The sequence below is a fragment of the Bubalus bubalis genome, chromosome 3 (assembly GCF_019923935.1).
Source record: "Bubalus bubalis isolate 160015118507 breed Murrah chromosome 3, NDDB_SH_1, whole genome shotgun sequence".
NCBI lineage: Eukaryota > Metazoa > Chordata > Mammalia > Artiodactyla > Bovidae > Bubalus > Bubalus bubalis.
The window spans coordinates 115,546,895-115,561,075 of NC_059159.1; the positions used below are offsets into that span (position 1 = coordinate 115,546,895).

The following is a 14,181-nucleotide window of genomic DNA, read 5'->3' on the forward strand; positions in this document are numbered from 1 at the left end:
ACAAACCAATGAGCTGAAGGCATGGACCACAGCCGGGATACAAGGGTTAGTGTGGATCATGCACGATTTTTAAAAAATCACTCACCTCTGATTTCATTTCTGCCATCCTCCCATCCTACCTCCCAATGGATTTCTCTTCAAGGCCCCAGATTCTCAGAATGAAACAGCATGACTACTTTCTATACACACTCTTTCCAAAACTTTCTCACCCCACTTCTCTCCCATCAAACACTGCAGTTTCCCCAGGCAGGAGGTTGTCAAGCCTGCAGAGAATAGTTCTGAGCAGTTATTTTTCAGTGTCTTTATCTATATCTGAGCCCAAATATGGTAATATCAGAGAGAGCAAGCCAATGGTCTCAGTTTCAGTATGTGGACTGACAACACACACGGGTTTATTTTACACACTTTCCCAGCCATGCAGCAAGGGTGGTAGTGGGGAGGACTCTGTTTCATGCAGTTATCCAGGGACACAGGCTTCCTCCATCAAGTGGCTTCAACTCCCAGGCCCACACTGGATCCTCTGCACCCAGTAGGCGGGTGGAGGAAGAGAACGTGGAGCAGTAGGCAAGACGTTTCATGGGGCAGGTCTGAACACAGCAGACATAGAGTTCACGGGCTAGAACTCGTCACACGACACCATCTAACTGCAAAGGAGCCTAGGGGATGTGCTCCTTGTGCTCCGGTGGAAGGTGACATGAAATTTGGTCAACACACAGCATTGTCTCTGCCACTCACAGACGCCCTCTTTGTCACAGAGATCATCAAGGTCTGCAAGGTGCCTGTGTGTGCTTTCGTATGAACCGAGGTCAACACCATATGGGCCGGGTCCAGCTCTCTGTCTCTTCTTGTAAATGAAGTTCTATTAGGACATAGCCGCACCCCGTCACACTGTTGGGCTGATGGCACAGCTACTAAGGCAGTGTCACGTTGTTGCAACGAGTCTTTATGGTCCACAAAACCAAATACTCGCTGACCCTTTACAGATAATGTTTGCCGGCCCTGGTAGAGACGGATAATCCCCAAGTGAACCTAAGGAAGACTCTGCTGCAGCTTCCACTCCCTCCTTCATTCAATCCGTGGCCACATCACTATGAATCACCCACTCTTTGCCAGACGCGATGCTTGGGATGAGTTTACAACTATGGAAAAAACGTTGTCTTTATCTAGAGTTTCTCGTCTTTATGGGAATGATGGTAATAGGCAAATAGGACATAGAAGGATCCTCTAAAAAATATATAAATATGTATATGTATTTAAATTAGTGTAAAAAGCAAGATAATTCCACCTAAGTAAATTTCCCCAAGACTTCAAAATTTTCCAAGGGCAACACCCAGAACTAATTTGGATTAAGAACCTGCCTGCCCTGAGACTGAAGGGATACAATAAAATTAAACAAAAACACCACCCAGTGGAAAAAGCCAGAATTGTTTCTGATACAGACTCCTTTTCACAACATTTAGAGAATGTTCCCATTTCTTTTTCCCTTCTTTACTTCCTTAAGCAGACAATAAAATAGATTTTATTCTGCCCCTGTTCCCAAGGTGCCATATTACATTCTTTGTTTTTTGTTATTTTTTTAAGTCTATGCTGTGTCCCAGACCAGATGTTTCCAGAGACCCTGAAATCCAAGACAAGTAGGCTGGCCCTGGAGTAGGTACAAGTCCCCATGTTCTTCCTGGGGCACTGCTGACATTCAAGAGATGCCATAGGAGGAGGGGAGATCTCTTTAAGGCAGCTCCAAAAAAGATCCTCCCTCCTACTCATGTAAAATAGGTTTTCTATTCAAAGGCAAAGGGAAGGAAATGCTAGATTCAACAGTTAATTCAGTAACACCAGCCAAGCAGGTACATCCAAGACTAAGCTGAAGAACAAACATTCAGTTCAGTTCAGTTCAGTCGCTCAGTCATGTCCGACTCTTTGTGACCCCATGAATCGCAGCACGCCAGGCCTCCCTGTCCATCACCAACTCCCAGAGTTCACTCAGATTCACGTCCATCAAGTCAGTGATAACATCCAGCCATCTCATCCTCTGTCATCCCCTTCTCCTCCTGCCCCCAATCCCTCCCAGCATCAGAGTCTTTTCCAATGAGTCAGCATTTCGCATGAGGTGGCCAAAGTACTGGAGTTTCAGCTTTAGCATCATTCCCTCCAAAGAAATCCCAGGGCTGATCTCCTTCAGAATGGACTGGTTGGATCTCCTTGCAGTCCAAGGGACTCTCAAGAGTCTTCTCCAACACCACAGTTCAAAAGCATCAATTCTTCAGCGCTCAGCCTTCTTCACAGACCAACTCTCACACCCATACATGACCACAGGAAAAACCATAGCCTTGACTAGCCGGACCTTTGTTGGCAAAGTAATGTCTCTGCTTTTGAATATGCTATCTAGGTTGGTCATAACTTTCCTTCCAAGGAGTAAGCATCTTTTAATTTCATGGCTGCAGTCACCATCTGCATCACTACGAACAAAGCTAGTGGAGGTGATGGAATTCCAGGTGAGCTATTTCAAATCCTGAAAGACGATGCTGTGAAAGTGCTGCACTCAATATGCCAGCAAATTTGGAAAACTCAGCAGTGGCCACAGGACTGGAAAAGGTCAGTTTTCATTCCAATCCCAAAGAAAGGCAATGCTAAAGAATGCTCAAACTACCACACAATTGCAGTCATCTCACACACCGGTAAAGTAATGCTCAAAATTCTCCAAGCCAGGCTTCAGCAATACATGAACCATGAACTTCCTGATGTTCAAGCTGGTTTTAGAAAAGGCAGAGGAACCAGAGATCAAATTGCCAACATCCGCTGGATCATGGAAAAAGCAAGAGAGTTCCAGAAAAACATCTATTTCTGCTTTATTGACTATGCCAAAGCCTTTGACTCTGTGGATCACAATGAACTGTGGAAAATTCTGAAAGAGATGGGAATACCAGACCACCTGATCTGCCTCTTGAGAAATCTGTATGCAGGTCAGGAAGCAACAGTTAGAACTGGACATGGAACAACAGACTGGTTCCAAATAGGAAAAGGAGTAAGTCAAGGTTGTATATTGTCACCCTGCTTATTTAACTTCTATGCAGAGTACATCATGAGAAACACTGGACTGGAAGAAACACAAGCTGGAATCAAGATTGCCGGGAGAAATATCAATAACCTCAGATATGCAGATGACACCACTCTTATGGCAGAAAGTGAAGAGGAACTAAAAAGCCTCTTGATGAAAGTGAAAGAACAAACATTAAGGAATGAAATTCTCCCCCTGACATGGAGCCAGAGCTGTATCTGGGCATCGCTCTCTTTCCAAGCCATCTTAGGCCCAGGCATAATTCTAGAAATCCCTTCTGTGCCCCTCAGAGTGATTCAGACCCCACCCCCAAACACAAGATCACAAGCAGATACCGCCACAAGATGGTATCAGCCCAGACTATTTTCCCTCCCTGATGATACATTCATCAGTATCCTGGGAGCTCCAGAACTCAGGTTATTCCATCTCAGGTCAATTGTGCCAACATTGCCCAAAGCCACTCAGCTACCCTTCCAACAACGACATGAGATTCTTTGCATTAACTGGGGAAATAAGGAAAACTGTTGGGGTCAATGCAAAGTACCTTATCCTCAAGCATCACACAGTAATACAGACGCTTAACCAAGTTCCATATTTCTTGCCAAAACTTCCAACCGAGAAATCAGCTGAGCACATCGAGGTGGTAGAGATTTGTGTAAAGGACTGGATGTGGTCCCTTAAGGTCAACTTGTGTGCTTACTACATGCTAGATGTCATGCTGGGTCCCTCAGAAGGTGGATATAAATCTACAGATCCTGACCTGAGAGTCACAGTCCAGGAAGAGATGAAGACCAGCACATCTGACCACAACACCATTTGATCCAGAATTCCTTGAAAATATCCCTCTCCTGCCAGTGGGTGAGGGACTGACATCTAGTCAAGCAGCAGTCCCAGATAGGACCTCATCACCTAGTCGCTCAGTGTGTCTGACTCTCTGGGACCCCATGGGCTGTAACCCACCAGGCTCCTCTGTCCCTGGGATTCTGCAGGCAAGATTACTGGAGTGGGTTGTCAATTCCTTCTCCAGGGTATCTTCCTGACCCAGGGATCAAATCTGGGTCTCCCGCACTATAGGCAAATTCTTTACCAACTGAGCCACCAGGGAAGCTTCCAGATGGGGCCCTCAGTATTGGCCAAAGCCACCTGCTCACTGGACATGGAAGCATACAGATGTGACTTTAAGCAGCAGCAAAGATCTGCACTCCAGAACCTGGTGGAGGATTTATCGGTAATCTCCCTGCTGTCTCTTATTAAATGTTGAAACAAATGATATTTATGGATATTTTTTTCTGAAGTACACACCGTCTGGCTATACCTTTGTAAAGGATTTCTCAGAGAGCTATATTATACAGACCATGACTCTACAAAATGTTATGAGTACACACATAAGTTTGTCCAATTAAGTTTAGGACGAGGTCTGAAACAGTCACCCACTTTTTTTTTTTTTTAACTGCAGGACTTCTGAGAAGTTAGAGTGTGTGTGTGTATGTGTGTGTGTGTGTGTGCGCGCGCGCGCGCACATGCACATGTGCACACGTGTGGGTATCACGTGAATCCCAAGGGGGCAGGGATCTCGGTCTCTTTTTCTCATCCATGTACCCCAAGTGCTCAAAGCAGTGGCTGGCACACCTGTGTTGCTGGAATGAATAAATGAATAAATGAACGCGTGAAAATCATTACCTTTAGTCAATACTGACAGAACACATTAAATCAAGGGACAATGTGTGTTAATAGGATACAACAGTGCCTGAAACTGTGTAACTGTGCACACTCAATTCTTAAACATTTGATCACTGGAATGTTTCACGAGAACATTTAACATGAGAATGGATATATGCATGCTAGGGGAAAAATCCCTGAAACCATGGCAGGACTCCATTCACAAATGCAGCATTTAGTGACAACTTACTGAATGTCAGCTGTGAAAAGCCTGCAGCAACAAACAGAACCACAACAAACTGAATAACATTAAGTAAAACTGCCCAAAGCACAGACTCTTCAATGGGCCTGCCTATTACAAATTTCCAAAGAGATTTAGGATATACAACATGCCAAACTAACATAGCTAAAGCAGCAGCCATTTTCTCATAGGGTCTTACTGGCTCAGACCCTGGCAGATTCCATTGCCTGTGAAAGCCAGAAGCTCTTCCACAATTTCTGCTAATCTCCAAGGGTTATGTCTTCATGGTTCAACATCTATACTCAGTTACTCAGGCACAAAGCTCAGCTTCTCCATCCCTCACCCAGAGCATCCAACTGTTCACAACCTTGGTTTGCACAAGACAGGGTTGCCCTGTGCAGCTCCCTACCACCTCAGAGACTCCACCCCTCAATTCCTTGTCCACCTTCTCAGCCCACTCCTGCAGCTCTGCGGTTTAGAGGCTCCAAATTCTGTACCGTTTCTTACAAGAGTGACTTCCGCTTTCCTCTAATATTCAGTTGAAAGGGAGAAGAGCTCAGATTCTACCCCACATCTACAAGTTCAAGCCTACTTTGTGGATCCCTTTAGCTTTCGGATGGTCCACCTTGCAATCTCCGTCCCTCTGGCAACAGTGGTCCTGGGTCAGGGAGAGCTATCCTGTGGGTCCCGGCAGGTCTGCTGATTCAGGGGTCCTGCTCTCTGGTGGCTCAGGGTCAGGCCATTCACACTTGGCACAGACCTTCAGCCTGGAGCAGAAGTTATATGATAGCAGTGGACACAGAGGAAAGGAACAGGTTAAATTCTTTTATTTGGGGAGCAAGAGCTTCATCAGGGATTTTCTTGGTAGTGAGAGCCCAGGTGTTTCTGGGTTTCTGCCCACTCTGTGACTGTTTTTTCAGCCTTCTCCTTGATTCCATGACCTCCACTATAGCTTTCCATAACTCTCTTGGGCTTACATAGGCCAGCTCGGTCCTGTTGCTCACAACCCAAGAACCTGACCCTGTCCCACCAGAAGAACAAAGGCCTTCTCTCTGATGTGAACAGTTAGGGTCTTCAGAAGAAGACTTTTTTTCATGGCACATCTTGTAACATTTCCCTCTATTAATATTATATTAAATTCAGCTTGGAAATAACCCTAGATGTTCTAGGCTTTATTTCTGAATCTATCCAAAGGCTATGTAGACTTCAGCCATATTATCTGAATTAGTTTCCCACTGCTGCATGAAAAACTGCCATACACTTAGCAGCTAAAAACAATCTCTTGTTACTATCTCGCAGTTTCTGTGGGCCAGGACACAGGCATAGGGTGACTGAGTTTTCTGCTTAGGGTCTCATAAGACTGCTGGGCTGCGTGGTCATCTGGAGCTCAGGATGTCCATCCAAGTTCATTTAAGTTGTTGGCAGAATTCAGTTCCTTGTGATGATAGGAGTGAGGTCCTAGTTTTCTTGATGGCTGCCCCCTGAAAGTCATTCTCAACTCCTAGGGGCTGCCTCAGGTCCCAGACACGTGGCCCTCTCACGGATGGCAGCCACTTCTTTAAGGCCAGCAGGACAATCTCCCTGCCTCTAGGACTTCCAGTAGGCTGATTTGGGCAGGCCATCCAGGGCAATCTTCCCTTTGATTAACTTAAACTCATTAGGGGGCTTCCCTGGTGGCACAAGTGGTAAAAAATCTGCCTGCCAATGCAGGAGACATGGGTTCGATCCCTGAGTTGGGAAGATCCCATAAACTGGGGAGCAACTAAGCTTGTGTGTTACAACCACTGATCCTGTGCTCTAGAGCCTGTAAGCCGCAACTACTGAGCCCGTGGGCCGCAGCTACTGAGGCCCACGCGCCTAGAGCCTGTGCTCTGCAATGAGGAGTTGCCACAATGAGCAGCCTATGCACCTCAACTAGAGAGGAGCCACTGCTTGCTGCCACTGGAGAAAAGCCCTCGCAGCAACAATGACCCAGCACAGCCGCAAATGAAGAAATACAAACCTTTAAAAAGTCAGCTCATTAAGGACATCTTCACCTGCCACATGGCATACTCTAATCATGGGGGTGACATCTATCATGGTCCTGCCCACACTCAAGCGGAGGGGATTATGAAGGTGAGTACACCAGGGGTGTGAATCTTGGGGCCATCTGAGAATTCTCTACCACGTGGGCTTATTCACAGTTCTGGGAGCACAACTGCTGTCTACTTTTCCCTCCGCTTATAAGAAAGGAGTACCTATGATATCTTATTTAGGAATTAAGAACCAAGAACATAGATAAACAACAAAGTCCTACTGTATCAGGGAGAAGAACCTGAAAAAGAACATGTATGTGTATGTATCGCACCTTGTTCCCTATCAGAAACTAACAACACTGTAAATCAACTATATCAATAATCATAATTTAAAAAAGAGCCAAGAACAATCAAGATTCCTTGAGGGAATGGCAGGCTTTGCCTTGTGGTCTATGGGAATCATATATGTGAACCTGATTCTTTTTTCACTTCATCTAATGGGAAGCTCAGAGATAAATATGTGGCAAAGTCTAAGTAACTCAGTAGAAGCTGATGAGGACTCATGTCCTGAAACACCTGTATTCTAATATTCCCCCAGCCTCACTCTTCTATCTCAAACTTTTTCTGGCATTGAGTTTTTTTAAGACATATATTCTTAACAGTAGTTTTCCCTGTGTTACATAAGGAAATAGGGCATAAATACAAATGAACTTACAAAATAACATCAATACTAGTATAAACTGAGCCATTATGTGACCACCTTATATAAACATTATCTCATTCGATCATTACAATAAACTTATGAAATTTGATACTTTGAATATCCTGATTTAATAAGTAAATAAACCAAAGCTTAGAGAGAAGAGACGGTAGACTAGTCATTCAAGTCCACGGTGCTTGCGTGCAGGATGCCTGGCCCCAAAGTCTATACAGTCAACCACCATGCTCAGCTGACGTACAACATTTACATTTTAAAGGGAGGAAGGATTCGGGGTAGTGGTTGCCTGAAACCCTCCAGACTAGACAGGATTACCCTAGGTACTAGGAGAGCCTCACCCTCTGCCTGCCAACTGCTCTTCTCCAAGGTAAAATGAAGTGTTTTGGAATATACAGCATTCAATAGGCAAGCCCTTCTCAAAAAAGGGAAGAAAAGGGCCTTCAGAGATAAAAGAGGAACTTGGAAGTAAGTAAGCTTCTTCCACAGTGAGCTGCAAACGACTGTAAGAGACTATATAACACCAAGCCTCCAGCATGACGTGACTGTTTCCACACGGAAGACTTTCAGGTATTTACCACACACCTGAGAATACATGTCTTCTTCTTAACACAGAATATGGGAAGCCAGAATTAGGATTGTGCATTTTGAAGCCCACCACTGGTGCCAGTCCACATAACCTTTCCTCTAAAGAATATCATTTATACAAGAAAAATAAAATGAAATCAGATAGATTGTCGTTGGTGGTTTATATAAAAATCAGTATCAATGTGATGTTTATAGAAAAAAAATAAGCTTCACTGATTAGTCTCCATGCTTACCAAAACCCACAGAGAGCAATGAGTAGGAATCTGGCAACATGGTTCACGCCACTGTGACCCAAGGCGCCACCTAGTGACGGCTTCTCTGATTGCATCTGCTGACAGTAGACTCGGTTGCTTTATACTCATCAAGTTTCAGTCAATCATGCGGTCAGATTTTTACCGTGGAGTCTCTCTCACAGTTACCATATATGGAATAGACCCAGACATTCTCACTCTTTGATAGGAAAGTTTAGTGAATAGGAGTGAGAGAGAGGGTTTGAGAGTTAAGAATTTAGTAGAAGGCACATCCTTGTTGCTACTTTCCAGATCAGTAGAATATTAACCACTTGGAGGACAGGGCTCTATAAATTCAAATTTTATTGGCATGTCCTTTGAAGTGTACAAAAATTGACAAGAGAGGTTAAGTTGTCTTCATTAGCTGTAAGGAAACGAGTTTGGGACTGAGGCGAGCTGTCCACGTTCCAAGCTGTCCATGTGACTTCCTGGATGCTCTAACAGCCAGCTCTGGGCAGCTGACAGGCAAGGCCCTACCAGGGTGCGAAAAAGCGCCCAAGAGCACAGCCAGTTCCCATGGCATCCAAGGAGCTGTGTGAGGTCGTCCTATTCCTTGCGCTGACTTGAACACCATGTTTCCCACTGGTGCACCTTTCATTTCAAATGCACCTGTAGCTGGGCTATAGACACTCCACCCTGTAAACTGTCAAAACCACGCTCCAGTGATGCCCTGCATCTAGTTCTGCAATGGTCCTGCCTCCACACTGAACCTACATTTCTGAAAGGAAAAAAAAAAAACCTGCCACACAACTCCCGGAGAGTCATCCAAAAACATTCCTTGCTCTGGGGTGTTTTTTCCTTTCTTCCTCTTTTTACATTTTTGGTGTTTCACTTTTTCCATTCTTTTCACTAGCTTGAAAAACTCTTAAACGCACCACAACAAATATTTGGGTCACAGCTTATTTTAATGATGCGCTTTTGAAATGGTGGTTTTAATCCTGGATGCATATTAGGTTGTTGTTTTCCTTTTGCAGTGAAAACCCACAAGCATTTCTGCCTGGGAGCAGCATTAAGAAGAGCAGGGCACCCCAGATTTCCTGAGGAATCCCTTATCCTTGGCTCTGAGGAGCCTCTTCTAGCACTCTGACCCTGCAATTCTCAGAGAGTATGTCCTAGATAGGGCTGTGGGGATAGGGTGACTGCCTCTGGGGGCACCAGGCTGGCCCATACTGTCCTCATCAACTACTACCCACTTTCTGTAGGTGAAATCAGATCCACATGGATAGCTCTGAAGGGAGAAGAGGGGTCTCCCAGGAACTCCATGTGGCCTGAGGGGTATTTGGAAGCCACGAGTGCTTTGTCTTGGTGGCATTTCTGACACTGCAGAGTCAGGGGCTAGAGGTGGGCCAACCACATGTCTGCAGTGTTTCTGCTGGGTCGTGGGCTGGTGGAAAGAGAACCCACCACAACTGCAGACAGTTGTCCTATGTCCAGGTTTAATTAGCCCAGATATCAAAGTTTCATCAGAATATGATTATCAAATGAAAACAGAGGACAGCTAGTGAAGTTTGATTTTCAGACACACAACAAATCCTCTTTTCATCTAAGCAGGCTCATGTATTTGGGAAGAACTTGTGCTCAAGCACAGAAAACTAGTCAATCTAATCACACTAGGACCACAGCCTTGTCTAACTCAATGAAACTAAGCCATGCCCATGGAGCTACCCAAGATGGGCGGGTCATGGTGGAGAGGGCTGACATAATGTGGTCCACTAGAGAAGGGAATGGAAAAGCACTTCAGTATTCTTGCCTTGAGAACCCCATGAACAGTATGAAAAGGCAAAATGATAGGATACTGAAAGAGGAACTCCCCAGGTCAGTAGGTGCCCAATATGCTACTGGAGATCAGTGGAGAAATAACTCCAGAAAGAATGAAGGGATGGAGCCAAAGCAAAAACAACACCCAGTTGCAGATATGACTGGTGATAGAAGCAAGGTCTGATGCTGTAAAGAGCAATATTGCATAGGAACCTGGAATGTCAGGTCCATGAGTCAAGGCAAATTGGAAGTGGTCAAACAGGAGATGGCAAGAGTGAATGTCGACATTCTAGGAATCAGTGAACTAAAATGGACTGGAATGGGTGAGTTTAACTCAGACGACCATTATATCTACTACTGCAGGCAGGAATCCCTTAGAAGAAATGGAGTAGCCATCATGGTCAACAAAAGAGTCCGAAATGCAGTACTTGGATGCAATCTCAAAAACGACAGAATGATCTCTGTTCGTTTCCAAGGTAAACCATTCAATATCACAGTAATCCAAGTCTATGCCCCAACCAGTAACGCTGAAGAAGCTGAAGGTAAATGGTTCTATGAAGACCTACAAGACCATTTAGAAGTAACACCCAAAAAACATGTCCTTTTCATTACAGGGGACTGGAATGCAAAAGTAGGAAGTCGAGAAACATCTGGAGTAACAGGCAAATTTGGCCTTGGAATACAGAATGAAGCAGGGCAAAGACTAATAGAGTTTTGCCAAGAAAATGCACTGGTCATAGCAAACACCCTCTTCCAACAACACAAGAGAAGACTCTACACATGGGCATCACCAGATGGTCAACACCAAAATCAGATTGATTATATTCTTTGCAGCCAAAGATGGAGAAGCTCTATACAGTCAGCAAAAACAAGACCAGGAGCTGACTGTGGCTCAGATCACTAACTCCTTATTGCCAAATTCAGACTTAAATTGAACAAAGTAGGGAAAACTACTAGACCATTCAGGTATGACCTAAATCAAATCCCTTATGTTTATACAGTGGAAGTGAGAAATAGATTTGAGGGACTAGATCTGATAGAGTGCCTGATGAACTATGGACTGAGGTTCGTGACATTGTACAGGAGACAGGGATCAAGACCATCCCCAAGGAAAAGAAATGCAAAAAAGCAAAATGGCTGTCTGAGCAGGCCTTACAAATAGCTGTGAAAAGAAGAGAAGTGAAAAGCAAAGGAGGAAAGGAAAGATATAAGCATCTGAATGCAGAGTTCCAAAGAATAGCAAGAAGAGATAAGAAAGCCTTCCTCAGCGATCAATGCAAAAAAATAGAGGAAAACAACAGAATGGGAAAGACTAGAAATCTCTTCAAGAAAAGTAGAGATACCAAGGGAACATTTCATGCAAAGATGGGCTCAACAAAGGACAGAAATGGTATGGACCTAACAGAAGCAGAAGATATTAAAAAGAGGTGGCAGGAATACACAGAAGAACTGTACAAAAAAGATCTTCATGACCAAGATAATCACAATGGTGTGATCACTCACCTAGAACCAGACATCCTGGAATGTGAAGTCAAGTGGGCCTTAGAAAGCATTTGTGGGCCGAACAAAGCTAGTGGAGGTGATGGAATTCCAGGTGAGCTATTTCAAATCCTGAAAGATGATGCTGTGAAAGTGCTGCACTCAATATGCCAGCAAATTTGGAAAACTCAGCAGTGGCCACAGGACTGGAAAAGGTCAGTTTTCATTTCAATCCCAAAGAAAGGCAATGCCAAAGAATGCCCAAACTACCACACAATTGCACTCATCTCACACGCTAGTAAAGTAATGCTCAAAATTCTCCAAGCCAGGCTTCAGCAATACATGAACCATGAACTTCCAGATGTTCAAGCTGGTTTTAGAAAAGGCAGAAGAACCAGAGATCAAATTGCCAACATCCGATGGACCATTGAAAAAGCAAGAGAGTTCCAGAAAAACATCTATTTCTGCTTTATTGACTATGTCAAAGCCTTTGACTGTGTGGATCACAATAAACTGTGGAAAATTCTGAAAGAGTTGGGAATCCTAGACCACCTGACCTGCCTCTTGAGAAACCTATATGCAGGTCAGGAAGCAACAGTTAGAACTGGACATGGAACAACAGACTGGTTCCAAATAGGAAAAGGAGTACGTCAAGGCTGTATATGGTCACTTGCTTATTTAGCTTTTATGCAAAGTACATCATGAAAAACGCTGGGCTGGAGGAAGCACAAGCTGGAATCAAGATTGCCGGGAGAAATATCAATAACCTCAGATATGCAGATGACACCACCCTTATGGCAGAAAGTGAAGAGGAACTAAAAAGCCTCTTGATGAAAGTGAAAGAGGAGAGGGAAAAAGTTGGCTTAAAGCTCAGCATTCAGAAGATGAAGATCATGGCATCCGGTCCCATCACTTCATGGGAAATAGATGGGGAAACAGTGTAAACAGTGTCAGACTTTATTTTTGGGGGCTCCCAAATCACTGTAGATGGTGACTGTAGCCATGAAATTAAAAGATGCTTACTCCTCGATAGCATATTTAAAAACAGAGACATTACTTTGCCAACAAAGGTCCGTCTAGTCAAGGCTTTGGTTTTTCCACTGGTCATGTATGGATGTGAGAGTTGGACTGTGAAGAAAGCTGAGCACCGAAGAATTGATGCTTTTGAACTGTGGTGTTGGAGAAGACTCTTGAGAGTCCCTTGGACTGCAAGGAGATCCAACCAGTCCATTCTGAAGGAGATCAGCCCTGGGATTTCTTTGGAAGGAATGATGCTAAAGCTGAAACTCCAGTACTTTGGCCACCTCATGCGAAGAGTTGACTCACTGGAAAAGACTCTGATGCTGGGAGGGATTGGGGGCAGGAGGAGAAGGGGACGACAGAGGATGAGATGGCTGGATGGCATCACTGACTCGATGGACGTGAGTCTGAGTGAACTCCGGGAGTTGGTGATGGACAGGGAGGCCTGGCGTGCTGTGATTCATGGGGTCGCAAAAAGTCGGACATGACCGAGTGACTGAACTGAACTGAACTGTGCTCAAACACCTTTTCAACTTACTGGAGTATTTTACTGTAGTAAAGACACTAAAGAAATCCGGGTGCTTCTGTATGTAGACTGTTTATCAATCAGGGCTTCTCCCTGGTTTTTGAAGCAAATCTGGCATTAGCACGGCTACCTCCTCTAGGGGAAAAAGTAGAACTCAATACCCATTTGCTTCTGAATGGTGTCTCTGCCCTGCTTTCCTGTGTTCTGGAAAGTCCACTTATCTGTAGAACAAGCTGGGAGGATCAACTTTTTCATCCCCTCACCCAAGACCCCAGGCAGGCTCCTCACAGGATCCTTCTGCTGCCGACAGTCAGCTCTTATGTCCCCACCACTGCCCTCCACCCCTCGAGAGTGATAGGAAGGAACATGCCCAACAATGGACTTAATGCCCTGAACTGTGCACTTGGAGATGGTTACAGTGGTACATTTCATGCTGTGTATATTTCACCGCAATTTTAGAAAAGAAAAAGTAGGGAGTAAGAGCTCTTACTTCAGGATGGCCTGAATTCTGCCTGCAGAATTCAGCCAAAGTGACATCTCGCCTCACCACCTCCTTTTTGCCTCCACATGATCTTTCCTGCACCCGTGCACAAACCCCGGCCTTTTCTGCCTCCTGGATGTGTCCCTGGGTGCTCCCTCCCTGCACACTATCTTTGGCCTGAGGAACTCTCACTTCTCTCAGCCCCCATCTCCAAGGTTCCATCCGCAAACCCTTTCCTGAGCGCCCCCCACCCCCGTCAATCCACCTTGCAGGAGAGGCTGGGCCAGGATTCTTCCTGCTCTTAATGAAATACTAGCAATGCCTGATCCCTCAGCAATTTTCATTTGCTTTTTT

At 44.8% G+C, this 14,181-nt stretch overlaps 1 protein-coding gene across 2 annotated transcripts in view; it reads right to left on the reverse strand.

Annotated features, from left to right (window-relative positions):
* GNA14 (G protein subunit alpha 14) overlaps positions 1-14,181 on the reverse strand; it is a 201,314-nt gene that overhangs the window by 20,272 nt on the left and 166,861 nt on the right. The window lies entirely within an intron of this gene.